The 15,526-nt window shown below is 41.9% G+C and overlaps 1 protein-coding gene across 1 annotated transcript in view; it reads left to right on the forward strand.

The window, feature by feature from the left end:
• THADA (THADA armadillo repeat containing) overlaps nt 1–15,526 on the forward strand; it is a 1,588,234-nt gene that overhangs the window by 1,058,299 nt on the left and 514,409 nt on the right. The window lies entirely within an intron of this gene.

A 15,526-nucleotide genomic window follows, 5' to 3' on the forward strand; every position in this document is an offset into this window, starting at 1 on the left:
GATGCGCACAAGTGCGCAGCCTTCGGCCAGGCGAAACCTAAAAACCAGCATGCCTTCTACTCCCAGTCGGATTCTCGGGGCAGTGGAACACAATAGTACACAATGCAGGTGGCATTCCTGTCCCAGCAGTGTATCTGGTGGGGATTGGAGGGTCTCGTCGTATTAAACATCTCTCCCTATTTTCTTGCCAGTCTCCTTTTCATGTATGGCCTCGCTCCAAATGCCACTAGCGCCATCCCCTTAACCACCTCTCTCTTCCTTCAAGGGAAAGGTTTTTGCTCCTGTTTGGTGCACACTGCTGCTCTACTCTGGAATGTGGAGTCCATTTGTGCCCGTACTGCCTCGTAGCTGCAATTAATTAATGTATGATTTTATTTTATTTTTTCCCCAATAAAAATGATTGAAACTATACATTATTTACGTTGTCACTGTAGACGTCCTTTAGAAATACACTGATGCTAGTAATTTTTTATTAATTAACCAGTAAATACTTTTACTAAAAAAAAGCTTCTCTTCTGCGCGTTATGCATCTGCGATTAATATGTATATTTGACATCAGTATTAATATCTCATATTTGCAAGTCTTTTTCCATTTTTAGCAAAAGGTTCAGGATATTGTTCAGCTAATCCTCTCTGAATCATTTGGGGACTCTTCCTTAAAATATGAAAATGTACTTTCCATTCCTTCGGGCCCAGACCTCGTACGCTCCTGCCAGCATTCTTTCGCCGGCCCTCCGTTGTCTATCCCTCAAGTCTGGAAGCCAGATCCTTTTCTAGAAGTGCAGTGGCAAGAAACGGGAGACCTGTCTAAACCACTGCCAATTTGTTCCTTATGGTTTGGAGAGGGTCTGTGTGTGTGCTGCATAGATCTACTGACTACTGGTAATTTGAAGAAACATCAGCAAGCACTTCAAGTGCCATATATATGAGATATGTTTCCCTACCCTATACAAGTCATTCCGCCAGCAACACGTATTTAAAAATACCTACGAATATATATACCTATATCCTCTTTTCTAATGATGGGGATTAAAACCAAAAGTGTTTCTATAACTGTATAAGTACCCTGTGAGCAAGAGAGCTTCCACTCTTTTTTTTTAAAGTTATATGTGATGGTCATATTTTTTAAAGTTTAAAATGTTGATTGTATACCTATGGGCGCTAAGTTTAGGCAGTATTTTTTCAATTTTGCAGCATATGCTTGCAATGAAAAAATAAATAACCATTGCATCATCTTGCCAAGGCCAGGCATATTGGCTTTATTTGTTTTAAACTCCTTTCCCCTCAGTGCTTCAAAGAGCAGTGTTTGTGGAGGAACAGCCCTCCTTCCAAAATAACCTTTCCTCTCTGGCCAAGCTTGTGTTATTTATTATGGGTCAGTGGATCATTAAGAATCAGATGTACGGCTTTACGACGCGTACTTTTACAACGCGTGCCGTTACAACGCAAGTCGTTACCACGACTTGCGTTGGAGGGGGTGCGCACTTAGGAATTTTTTAATTTACTATTCCAACACCAGCCTACGTACAGTAGGGAAGGTGTTCGATAGTAAATTAAAAAATTCCTTGTCCTGCAGCACCCTCCAGCGCAAGTCGTGGTAACGACTTGCGTTGAAAAGACCGCGTTGTAACGGCACGGCGGTGTAACAGCCGCGTCGTAAAGGCTGTTCACCTTAAGAAACTACTCAAATTAGTTTGGGTTGCAGAAGAATAGGCTGGTTTCTTTTCATCCCCAGGAAAAGTCTAATTTTAGACCCCCAAACTCTGATCCTCTGAAATGCATGGAACGTGAGCACATTCTTGCAACCTGGTGATCTGACATGTAGTGAAACACATCTACAGCTCAGGGTCTCTGTGCATGCACACGCCTAGGATCGTCTTCTAGAGAATCAAGGGGTGGACGTTTTCGGTTCACACGACCTGGACTGCAAGAAAGATCGCTCCATAGAGCATGTTAAAAGAAAATTTCAAGTTTCAAGAGACAGATCCCAGTTTCTGACAGCATGGGGGTGTAACCCAGGCTCCACAAACACATGGTAGCCACCCAACCCCTCAAGAGGCCCCCTGTCCATTAAGGGCCCCCTGTCCATTAAGGGCCCCCAATCAGTCCAGCGCCAAAGGCTATCTGTGATGTATGCGAGGCTAAGGCCCCCATTACATTCTTCTGCGGTAGGCAATCATTTTGTGTTATGCCACTTGAGACAGATCTGACAGAACCTCAATGAGCTGCGGTCACCATAGGATTGGAGCAACAGGGTCTGGTTCTCATTCATTAGCACCACAGCTTATCAGTGTTTTTTTATAAAAGCCTGCTAGCTTTGTGAGGTCTGGTGTGCAAGCCAGGAGAGCTCTTGCAAGATTAGTAAGTTTACTATCAGTGCTGATTATGGGAAAGATGCTACAAAAACATGATATGTTATTCAATGGAGACAGCCGAATCATCAGGAGGGTTCATCGATAATGGCATTTCTGCTCACCAGGATCTTTTGCTCCAGTTGTAACTGGTTTCTTTAATACTCAGTCTGTGCTTCATTGACTTGAATCCACTGAAGAGGTCTTCATGAAGAACAAGGAGAAGAAGCTCGAAAATCAAGTGTATTAGGCTGACTGTCTAATTTGGCTCTTTAGCGGAGGTCAAGACAGTAACCAAGAAGTTTATTTGTACTCCGAGAGCATTGATGTAATGAACCCCGCACTTGTTAACTGGCTAGCACCATTCTGCTTGTGGAAGAGGAGAAAGACAGGGTAAAACCTCAACTTTGGTAACACGAAGATCTTAAAAACCCAATGGTTAATTTGCAAAACAGTGTGTTCCGGTGCAAAAGGATCTGCCCAGATGCCCGTGGTCGATGTTATTAAATACCGGCTTGCTGAATACCAAGGCTGCGTAGTTGTGAATCCACCTCATGCCTGTTAAATCCACTATCAGCCCCTTTATCTACCTCTTACCTGTCCCTGCTTTCTCCCTTTGTGATGGTTTTTCCATCTTTCTCTTCCTCATTCTTTCCCCTTTGTGTGTGTTTCACTTTCTTGCTCCTTGTAATTGTCCGAGGATTCAAAAGCAGAATAAGTGGCGGTCCCCATAAAAGAGTGGCAACAAGCAGCTCAAATGGAGCACTCCCTAAACCCCTTTGACGTCGTATGCGCTTGTTTCCATGACTTGGAGGAAGGGGCTTGTTTTGCTTTTGGAGGAGTAGCAGTATACTGGAATTGAGAAGAAAATGTTAAGATTGCTCACCATGCCACCCACGTGTTCATGGTAAAATTCTACACTGTCCTCTCCATTCCCTCTAGAGAACCTGCGCCTAACAGACAACCCCTGTAAGATCCATATCCAATACTAATGAGAACCCACCACCTATCTCCCAATAGATTATTAAAGATGGACACGAGTAGAACATGACCTTCCGTAGAGAATAATAGTAGAATAGCCATTAGATATTTACGAATTTAGAGTGTTTTATCTGGCAGAGTCTTCTGTCATGTAAGAGATGGAGCGAACAGGCCACCGATCAAAAGCATCCTTAATACCAACACTTCAGCTTGTAAATCTAATTTTTGAGTTTCTGTGACAGTGATAATCGTGATTTCTGGAAAATGTTGTATTTTTATAGTATTGACTGGTTACTGTGCAGCCGACCTTAAAGCTCAGCACTGTGGACATTTTAAGAGACCATTTGCTGTTCAGTAAAAGTCTATGGGAATCTAGTTTGAGAAGGAAAATGGGAATTTTAAACTATACCAAAGTTTGAAGGGAAATGATAAGAAAAACATGCTTCAGTCCTTCATTTACATGTGAAGTGTGAGTACTGAGAAACTTTGTGAGTTGAAATTGAGTTATGGTTTATACTTGCGTGTATCAAAAAGTTGTCCTAGTAAATGAGAGTCGTGACTACCATTTATTTGCAAGTCTGGTCTAGAGACAACTTTAACTGAATCACCACCCTGACGTTTTCTAAAAAAAAAACAAATAAAAATACAAAACATTATACATATACATATATGGGATTTGTGTCTTCTCTCTTCATCCATTGCTTTCTTCAACTATTGGGGGTGGGAGGTGGGTGTCCAAAAATCAACTGTATTCACATTTTGCAACTATAGTCACATTTTCCTTAAGCCAACCAAAAATTACAGCATTGGTCAGTCCTACTTCAGGCAATGGCGGTCTTTACTTTGAGTGGCAGCGTTCGCTTGTGTACATTTGCCTAAAAGTAGCCCACTTCAATGCCAGTCCTTGAAGGCCAGTCTTTGCTTTTATTTCATGTTTTTAATATTTTTTTTTGTAATGGATCGTTTTCTTACTTTTTTAAATACATGTTACGCTTAAATGCATATGAGATGTATTTGCAAAAAATAAATACATAAAAAAATAGCAAACTTGCCAAGGCAAGCTCTATTTGTTTTGTGAAGTAAAAATATATATACATACATATTGGATCCTGTTCACAAAGGTAAATTTGAACGCAAATGTACGTTTACAACTGAATTGACCTTTTTAAATCTTCCAGGAATTCTCACAGGGATTACTGACACATATAAATCCTTTCATTTATGAGTGTAGACTTCTCTTTCATGAGTGTGAGAAAATCCGCATTAATAAATCCCACTTATGGGGTGGAAAGTGGGCGTCCTATGGTGTGTATTGCCGTGGAAGTTTAGGAGCTCCCACAAGCGTATGTCTGCAGGGTGGTCGGCACTAATTACTTGGTGGCTAGGAGGCAAGCGGGGGGGGGGGGGGCAGAGGCGAGGGGGAATAAACGGGCGGGGACGAGGTGTAAGGTAAAAAAAAAAAATATTCAGCTTACCTCCTAGCCGCCTCCTCTCTAACGTCCTACCTCGCCCGTTTCTCTCCTGCTAGCCAGAACAAGGCACCAGAAGCACCCAGGCTGAAGCTCCCTAGAGCCAATCACAATGCTGCATTGCAGCGTTGTGATTGGTCTGAGCGCCAAACCACGGCGCTCAGATGGGGATAGGGAGCCTGGGTATGTTCTCCATCCAGGCTGTAAAGCAGCCTTGGTGGAGAACATGCAAAGTGCACATGAATGTTTGTCCGGCACCAGAGGGCTGACTAAACATTCATGTGCACTTTAGGGAGTGCAAACCACTCCTCCCCTGCCAGCCTAGCAGCCCCCGCCTGCCTGACAAAGATGCTGCGCCTGCAATAGGAAAAAATAAAATGATAATAGCTGAAAGTTATTAATATTTTATTTTTCCTTCCACTGCTGAAAATCAATGAGGTGCCGCTCCTTCGCCTTAGCGGAGGAGTATCCACTGTATGTTTGTGTTATACCCTAACTCCTCTCCATCCTCTGGAAATGGTTGGAGATTTACTCTAAGCACAATTCTGCATTAGCTCTACTTCGAGGGAGAAAATGGAAAAGAATTGATTAGCCCACCCACCCCCCCAATATTTGGTGGATGCGAAGGGAAACGGCTTTCTTTCTTTTTTGAAAAGTACATTTGCCCCGGCTACTTCTATTTCGCAGATATGGAGAACTACTTATCGGGGAAATAGGACCCTGTGTGAATGGTCAGGGGAAGTCACAGAAGTATACCTGGAAACCTATGCCTGATGCAGCCTGGTGCAGCTTCCTCTGGCATTTTCTGTGAATGTTTGTGAATTCCAAAAAGTAGTAAGTAAATCTGGAGGCGCAGATTTCTTACTTTTTCATGAATCGGACGCAATATTCATGTTAAAGCTCATAAGCTCAACTCTTCATTGGTTGCCTATCAAGAAAAGGATCATTTTCAAAGCTCTGCTGTGGTGTCACAAGATTATCCATAATAAGGCACCTGCCTATATGTCGGATCTGGCATCTCTGTACGAACCCAACAGAACCCTCAGATCCAAAGGCACAGGTCTGCTCAGAACTGCCCGACCTAAAAAGGCCAGAATGGGAGGCAGATCCTTCCGCACGTTGGCAACGAGGCATTGGAACCTCCTGCCCTTGGACACCAGACTAGAGGAGAATGAGGCCTCTTTTAGGAAGAAATTGAAAACATGCCTCTTTAATTTGTGATGGGTTCCTCTCTCTCCTAAAACTTCACTTCTCTCCACAGCGCGGGGACACGCCGGGAGGCGTCACCAGGCGCTTTACAAACTCCTTTAAACTAAACTAAACTAAGCAACATTTATTCCGTCACATAGAACTTTTGTGGTTGTTATTTGTGCTTTTTCTAGTTCAATTAAATCAACCTATTGGAGTCATGAATGTGGTATTGGTCGTATGTGTTGTGTTGTGCGCGTGTTATGTCTCGTGTGTGTGTTAGCGCGTGTTTGTGTGTGCACGTGTGGAATGTGTGGAATGGATGCTTGGAGAGAATGTAAGGGGCAGAGAGAGACGGTTGCTGAAGGAGGAGGGTGGAGGTTGCTGTTGTGGTCGGTGTCGCTGTAATGCACCTATTACTCGAATAAAGAAGAAGTGAGTAATTCTGATGCCTACGACTCTCCTTTTCACATATGGCGACAAGGATGGAATTGTGGAACCAGCTGAGAGTTCAGACTGGGTTCGCCAGTCGTGATTTCTCTTAAATCCAATGGCGATTTGCGCTTGTGTGTCGATTTAAGGTGTCTAAATGAAGCCATTTGGGTCGATACATTTCCTCTTCCAAATTTACAAGAACTTACATCTTCTGTTGGTGGGTCCTCTTGGTTTTCCAAGATAGATTTGACAAGTGCGTATCACCAAATTGTTTTAGATGAAGATTCTAAGCATTGTACAGCATTCATTACCACAGAGGGAATGTTTAGATATAAACGTATGCCGTTTGGCCTTGCAAGTGCGTCTGCAGTGTTTCAAAGAGAGATGTGCAGAGTTTTACAAGGCATTAACAATGCTAAAGTATTTCAGGATGACATTTTAATATATGGAAGGAATAAGGAATGTCATGATGAAAGTTTATATGCTGTTTTAGAAGCATTGAGAAGTAGTGGATTGACTATCAAAAACGAAAAATGTGTCTTTGGAAAATCTGAAGTGGAGTATTTAGGACATGTTATATCCAAGGATGGTATTCGACCAAAAATTAGTCATGTTGATGCTATTTTGGCTGTTCCTGAGCCTACAAATAAGGAACAGTTAATGTCGTTCTTAGGGTTAACAGAATTTTACTCACGTTTCATTGAAAATTATGCCTCTAAGGTTGAACCGTTAAGGTCATTATTAAAAAGAGGTGTAGCGTTTATATGGGGTGAGCAACAAAAAATGTGTTTTGAAAGGGTGAAGAAAGAAATTCTCACAACACCATGTTTGAAACCCTTCTTGCCAACTGCTGAATGTATATTATCTGTGGACGTGTCTGGGTATGGCATTGGTGCTGTGTTTTCTCAACATGTTAAATCAGAGAAGTGGGTGGTTGCGTATGCTTCACGCACGTTGACAAAATCAGAACGCAATTACTCTGTGATAGAGAAGGAGTTATTGGCTGCTTCATGGGCTGCTGAGAGATTTTAGATGTATGTGTGGGGGAGAAAATTCAAAATTTGTACCGATCATAAACCCTTGGTAAATATTTTGAAACCTGAAGGTGGGAAGAATTTAACTCCTAGGTTAGCTCGATTAGCTTCAAAGTTGCAGATGTTCAGCTTTGACATAGAGTATATCCCTGGTAGGGATAACGTGGTTGCGGATGGTCTTTCAAGATTACCCAATGTAGATTTGACAGAAACTGAGATCAATAGTGATTGTGAAATAGCTTTTACCATCAAGGATGTGTTTTTGATTGATGGTAAGGATGTCAATAACATAGTGTCTGAGGCGTCATGGATGCGTGAGATGGACAAGGATGTTGTTTTGAAAGAGGATAAAGAGTTCATAGTTGATGGTTGGCCAAGAGAATCTAACTTACGGGGTGAATGTGCTGCATTTTCGAAAGTTAAAGAGGAACTATGTGTTGTTAATGATATTGTTTTAAGAGGGGACAGAATTGTGCCACCATTTAGTTTAAGAGAGGACATTGTTGAGAAGAGTCACATGGGGCACGGTGGTATGTCCAGTACAAAAAGAAGAATTAAGGAGTGGTTTTGGTGGCCAGGAGTTGATTCTATGGTGGACCGATTAGTGAGGAATTGTAAGGTTTGTGCTACCAGCGATAAGGTGGCAAAGCTGTTGTGTGTGCCTTTGACTATGGTGGAGTTACCCGAGTATCCATGGCAAAAAGTGGCTATTGATTTTATGGGTCCATTTTCAGCTTTGTCAACAAAGGATTGTTATGCTATTGTATTGGTCGATTATTACTCTAAATGGCCTGAGGTAAGAATGGTAAGTGGAATGACTACGGATGTGGTCATTGAGTTTTTAGAAGATGTGTTTTCAAGGGAAGGAGTTCTGGAGGTTCTGGTTTCGGATAATGGGCCTCAATTTGTGTCACAAAAAATTGAAGAATTTTTAGTGGTAATGGGCATCAAGCACATCAAATCATCACTATATCATCCCGAAAGTAATGGTCAAGTTGAGCGCTTCAACAGGGTGGTCGAGGAAGTAATTGAATTAGCATTGAGTGCAGGTTTACCTTGGAGGAAGGCTCTACAAGAGAGGTTGACTGCATACCGTGTCACCCCGCATTCTGCTACAGGGAAAACACCTTTTGAGGTTTTGAGGGGTAGGAAACCATTTACTGGGTTGGTTCCTTGGTGGCTGAGGAAAAGGAATGATAAAATGCAGTGCAATAACAACGATATAGATAAAGAAATCAGATCTGAGGTCAAAAAGTGTCAGGATCGCAGTCGGCAATATCATGGAGGTAAATGTAGTTCGCCGTTGGTCAAGATAGGTCAAATGGTTCGGGTTAAGAATCCTAGAATTGTGCTGAAGGGTGAAAGTGTATGGTCTAAACCCTTGAAAGTAATGAAAGTATTTGGCAGTGCAGTAGAATTGGAGGACGGTAAGAGGTGGAATTTTCGCCAATTGAGTTTTTGTAATGAGAGGGATGGTGTGGTAGGTGTTGATGAAGGTGCGTGTAGTGGATATATGTTAGGTGATGATTTTGGATTAATGAAGGATGTGGTGTCAACTGGAAGTATGAGTTGTTGTAGTGCCAGATGTGTCACATCTGGTCGTGATGTAGTAGGCAGTAGGAGTGGTGTTAGTGATGTTATTGAAGCTGGTTCCACTTGTGCCAATATTGGTGTCGGTAGTGAGACTTTACGTCGTGGTAACAGAACAAGGAAGTTGCCTGTCCTGTTTTCTGATTTTAAGTTAGGGTAACTTTTTGGTTGTGGCTTGTAAGCTGTTGAGGAGGAGGGTGTGTGGTATTGGTCGTATGTGTTGTGTTGTGCGCGTTTTATGTCTCGTGTGTGTGTTATCGCGTGTTTGTGTGTGCACGTGTGGAATGTGTGGAATGGATGCTTGGAGAGAATGTAAGGGGCAGAGAGAGACGGTTGCTGAAGGAGGAGGGTGGAGGTTGCTGTTGTCGTCGGTGTCGCTGTAATGTACCTATTACTCGAATAAAGAAGAAGTGAGTAATCCTGATGCCTACGACTCTCCTTTTCACAATGAACAGCAATCATTTAGCCCACTGAAAAGCCAGTGAGTATAATATTTGCACATAATAAACTCATTTTTACTGCAGTCTGCGTAATGTAAATTAGTTAAGATGAACACTACCAATGCTTGGGTTTTGTTTGGTATTTTTTGGGTTTGGTTTTTAAATAGAAGCTTTAACCACTCCAAACTTCAAGATTAATTTGGGGAGGCTTGTGTTTCTGTGGAAGGTTTATTTAGCAACTAGCCCTTTATCAAGTATAGTTTGGGAAAGAGCGATATCAGACAAATCTCAAACCGTGTACCACCAAAAGTCAACATACAATTTTTCATTGATGAGCAGTTATTCAAAAACTGACTGAGGTTGCTTCATTACTACAAGTTTTTAAAAGTAGTGGGCTGATGCCTGTGCTTTTCACAGTTAACACACTGTTCATGCTTTTACATTTTGTTAACCATCCGCTGCCCAATCAAGGAAAAAGAAAAGTTGTATTTCTTTATAAAAAGTAGAACATTTTTCAAAAGGATGGAAAATGTAGTTCTCTTTGTTTTTTTTGGGCATGACTAGTATCTACGTTGACATTAGCAAACGTCAAATAATTCCCTATAAAGAACTGGAAAAATTAGTTGGGTGTTTGTTCGCTTCATTTTGGATCCGACATTTAATACAAGTATATTTATATATTTCTGATGAATGCTTGCCGATTCCTCATCCCATATATCTCCTCTGCATGTCAGACTGGATCCGGAAATTCTGTAGTAGCCCTCTCTCACAGACAGGTCACACCATGACTCTAGCAACTCTCAGATATGACTTCATAAAGCCACGAGTGCTATGCCCTTAGACGTAGATCTTAAATGCTCTATTTTGAAACGTTCTTCTTTCTAAAGGTTTTACAGTGCTCTAGGTTCTGTCTGTGGCTGCTTATGCCCCCCCCTTACCCCACCTGCGTTTTGCAGCAGCCACCAACGCTTATACCCCTTTCAATGTCTTGCCTTTCTGGTTTTGTCACCCTGGTGAGTCTGAGCCATCTGTTGCTCTCTGTGGTTCAGGTCTTTGTTTCTGTAGACTCTAGAATACGAATGGTCTAACCTCTGATTGACCGTGTAGGATAGACAGGGAGATGTTGGTCCAGGTATCGTTCTGGATCCAACGCCAAAGGTATTTTCGAGGTTTCGTCATCTTTGTTGGGGTCACTCTTCATTGGACCTTTTACTTAAATCTGGATGAGAGACATTCTGTTGTGATAGGTCGAAGAACGAATCAAACTGGAACCAGGATACTTCAAAGGTAAGTTTATTCCTTAACATAACCTGGCATCCGACCACCTCGACAGTCCAGCAGCAACTGACAACTGTTGAGTGCCCTCAGCCTCACATTCTATAGAACAGAGAGAAGAAAGAACGTGCATGGCTCCACGAGAGAAGAACTCGCTGCACACAGGTAAGCAGGCCTGGACTGGCCGTTGCGGGCACCGGGCAATCCCCCGGTGTGCCGCACGGGTGGGGGCCGGTTTTTGGCCCCTGGGGACCTTTTTTGTTACAGGGCCGTTTTTGCAGCATAGCTGCAAAATTGGCCCTGTAACAAAACCAGTCGAAATCCAGCCCTGGCAAAGAACGCGGTCGCACCCCTTGGGGGAGGGTTGGCCGCCCGAGCACTTTGCCAGGGCCGGGCTTGGTTCCCAGTCCGGCCCTGCAGGTAAGTGACATCGTAACACATCCTCCTCCTTAGAAAACAAAAGGAAAACAAAGAAAAATAAAGGAAGTGCAAACAAAAACAATAAATAATGAACTAGGGTTCCAACAGTAGTAACACATAGTATGAGTTCAAACATTAACGTAATCCGGAAGATACATGGGAGGTCTACGCAGTCTTACACCGGCACCAACCTCAACTTCAGGACTGACATTCCGGCTCTCACCCTCACCCTGCAAGGCAGGAACATGTGTGGCACTGTGATCACAAGAACAATCCTTGGAACAAGAATCTGGCATGAACATGACACCAGAACATCCTTCATCATCACCAGCTTGTCTAACACTAGACCCACCTCTCTGGTAAAACGCCACTCTGCGCAAATTCCACTTTTCACCTACTTCAACAACAACAAAGTATTTACCCACACTTATCACAAGGCAAGGCCCCTTGACTTTGTTTAAGCCAGCTTTCATTTGACCAGATCTAAGTTTGACCCAGTCACCGACCACAAACTTGTTGGAAAGAAACTCTGGGACACTCTCACCTCCAGACTGTACCCAAACTTTCAACCAAGTGGGTACTAGCCTAGAACCTGGAAGACGTCCTCTCATAACCTGGAAAGGAGACCTTTGTGTAACACTATGAATCGTGGTGCGATAGGCCCAAATAATCTCCTCAATGAGTCGTCAGGGGGATAAAGCATTGGCTAAGGCAAGTTGAATTGTACCCTTCACCAATCTATTTGACCTTTCCACCATGCCATTCCCCATGGGGTTGTAAAGAGAGGTGCACAAGTGTTTCGTTCCACACTTTTCCAAAAAACAGCGCATATCACCTGAAGTAAATTTTGTGCCGTTATCAGTCAACAACATGTGTGGGAGACCTTCCTCTAAAAACTGTTTCTCCAACATGTCAATGGTAGACTAGGTCGTGACATCCCTCATGAATTTAACACAAAGCCATCTTAAATGAACATCAATGAGAACAGCAGCAAAGCGCATGTCCACATATAATTCAGAGAGAGGACCTATAAAATCCAAACAAATGGTATACCATGGTTTTCCTGGATAATTTTAATCTCTTCCCACTCTCTTTACAAAAATTACATGCTTCCACCCATCTTCTGATTTGATCGTCCATCCCAGGCCACCAAAATTATTGTTTGATTCTCCTGATGGTCATCCCTCGGCCTAAATGACCTTCATGCACTAGTCTAAAATTATGCACCCTCAGAACACATGGAGGTACAAACCAATCACCCCTCATGACTTCATCAGAACCCGATACAGACAATTTATCCAGAAGTTTCCAGAATGGTCTAACAGAAACAGGCACCATGGTTTCACGTGAATCACCCTTCTTAATCAAACTATAACACCCCTCAAAGTAGAATCTAACTGCATTTCACTCATCCATTGAGCTTTAGAGAAAGTTCACAGAGAGCACTCACAAACGTTACTCACAAGAGCCACAGCTTCCTTGGCTTCAAGATTCCTTACAACATCTTCACCCTCACGCTCCCAATCCAACGACATCCGAGACAAACAATATGCTTGCACATTTTTCCAACCATGAATAAATTCAATGTCGTATAAATATTTTTGCAATCTAGCAGCAAATCTGGCAAGGCGCGCAGATCCTTTCCCAGCTCCCCCAGCGGACAAAATCTTCATCAAAGGTTTGTGGTCCGTCCTCAAAATAAAGCTCGATCCCTAAGTATACTCTGAAATACTCAACTCCCCAAGCTGCAGCAAGAGCTTCCCGCTCAATTACCGAGTAGTTTCTCTCGGCTTGGGTGAGGGTTCTAGAGGCAAAGGCTATAGTTTTTTCTACCCCATGCTGAATCCGTTATAGTACAACACCAATGGCAGTAAGGCTGGCATCAACAGTGAGGAAAGACTTACATGTCGAATTGAAAGGAGACAATATTCCAGCTCTGCAGATTTTATTTTTGATATTCAGGAAGGATTCTTCTTGTAATCTATCCCACACAAATGTATTACCTTTACATAACAAGACCTCAGGGGTTCAGAAATGTCAACAAACCCTCTAACAAATTTGGAATAATATTCAACAAGGCCCAAAAAGGACCTGAGTTGATCTTTGTCTTTGGGCGAGGGAGCATTTTTATTGGCATCTAACAGATTCCTCTTGGAGCAATACCACCACTAGAAATGGTGTAGCCTAAATACTCAATCTGTTTAGTTAACAATACACATTTATCCTTGTTACCAGTCAAACCTGCATGTTCTAGTTTCCATAACACTTGTCATAAGATGGCATTATGTTCCTCAACAGTCTTTCCAGACACCAGAATGTCGTCTAGGAAGTATACTACACCACACAAACCTACAAACATGTTGGACATCATTCGTTGGAAGACACTCGCAGCCGAGGCTAGGCCAAACGGCATATGAGTGAATTGAAAAATACCTTCCAACGTGATAAAAGCAGAGAGTGGCTTGGACTCTGGGCGTAACTTGATTTGATGGTATGCACTTCTAAGATCAATCTTAGAAAAATATCTACCACGCCCCACTGATTGTAACAGTTCATTGATATTGGGGAGAGGAAATGTGTCCGTAAAAATGTCGCGATTAAGTGACCTGAGATCAATGCAAAACCTCAAATGACCATCAGATTTAAGTGTCAAAACAACTGTAGAAATTCAGAGGATGCCCCAACTGGTTCAATAACTCCTGACTTTAACAGATCTTGCAGGAGATCTTTAAGACCTTGCCTCACCGACAAAGGTATTTTTCTGAGCTTGTGTTGAACTGGGAAGGCATTCGGCTTTAAAATGATTTTATGGAGATAATTCTTGACACACCCCAACTTATCTTCAAAAACTTTATGAGCATCTTGTAGAAGGTCCCCAATCTGGATTTCATCATCAATCGCCATAATTTGCTTAGGGGACCTTGGATTGATAACAATATGTAGATCATATTGGTGTATCCATCCAAGGATAGGTGGACCTTCTTTAGCAATGTAAACCTTCCCTTCGGTGCTTCTTGTACCAAATTTAATGGAGCCAAACATATAACCTAAGATGTCATTAATTTTACCTTGGAATCCAACAGCATTGATGTCCTTGTCAGATAAGGAAACACCCTTCCACAAAGAAATAAACAAAGACTCAGGAATGATTGTAAACATGGAGCCTGAGTCTACCATAAGAGAAACTTTCTGCCCACACACATTGAATTCAGCAGTTGGTCTCGTTAATCTATGAATGTCTTGACTGACTTCTCCTACAATACCGTCAGTAGATTCTTGTACTACAAGTACTCTATTAACATTTTGTTTAAGATCTATGCATTGTTGTACTACATTAACTTTAGACCTATTTCTACATGTGTGCATAATGTCCCTTACGACCACACTTCCTACAAATTTGATCTAAGGCAAAACACTTTTTAAAATCTGCCATATGGTTCTGACTCCCACACCGCCAACACTGCCTGCCCTTAATTTTGGGAAAAAAAGTAGACGCGCTAGTACCTTTTGTAAATTTCTTAGAGACTGCATTATCATCAATAATTTCCTCTTTGCAATCATTCTCAACTTTGCCAATTTGAGATAAACTTTTTTCCCTTCTCTCTAACTCCTTAATACATTTTTGGGATTACTCAATGACTTTGGCCATGTCCACATCATCTTTAACAAGGTATCTTTGGCAGCCCAAAGTCTTTCTTGAATCTTTCTATGATGACATTGTACTATAAGTTGATCACGGATCAATTCACCGGTCATGGTTCCAAAACAGCATTTCCCAGAAAGTTAACGTAATCTGGATACAACTTCATCAATACTTTCACTCTCAGCTTGAAATCTGGCAATAACTAAATTGACTTCTTTAGCAAATCTTGTTTCCAGTCTCTTAAGAGCCTCTTTGTACACATCATCCATGGGTTGACCATTGGGACCCATAGCTACTGGTAAATATTTAAATATATTCTGTCCTTCACTACCTAAAGTACTGGGTAATAATGCTTTTTTCTATCAGGTGAAAAAGTTTGACCATCTAGAGCAGTAATATAATTGTCTAAAATTTCATCCCAATCTTCCCAGACAATGACAGGATTGCATAGAAGAGGAAGAAACAGAGGAGGTGTGAAAAGATTGGAATTGATGGCAGAAAAAGTGAGAACACAAGAAAATGTGTAGTTGTGAAAAAGAAACATAGCAGTTGTAAAGACACAGCTAAAACTAATAAAGATGTGTAATGTACCTAAAAAGTGACTACACAATAAGCAATTAATACCAAAGCAGATGTATAGATAAACCTTGAAACATAAAAACAAAACGTAATGTTAAATAATGATATGTGCAGGGAAAGA

Source organism: Lissotriton vulgaris, chromosome 6, assembly GCF_964263255.1.
Source record: "Lissotriton vulgaris chromosome 6, aLisVul1.2, whole genome shotgun sequence".
In the NCBI taxonomy this organism is placed as follows: domain Eukaryota; kingdom Metazoa; phylum Chordata; class Amphibia; order Caudata; family Salamandridae; genus Lissotriton; species Lissotriton vulgaris.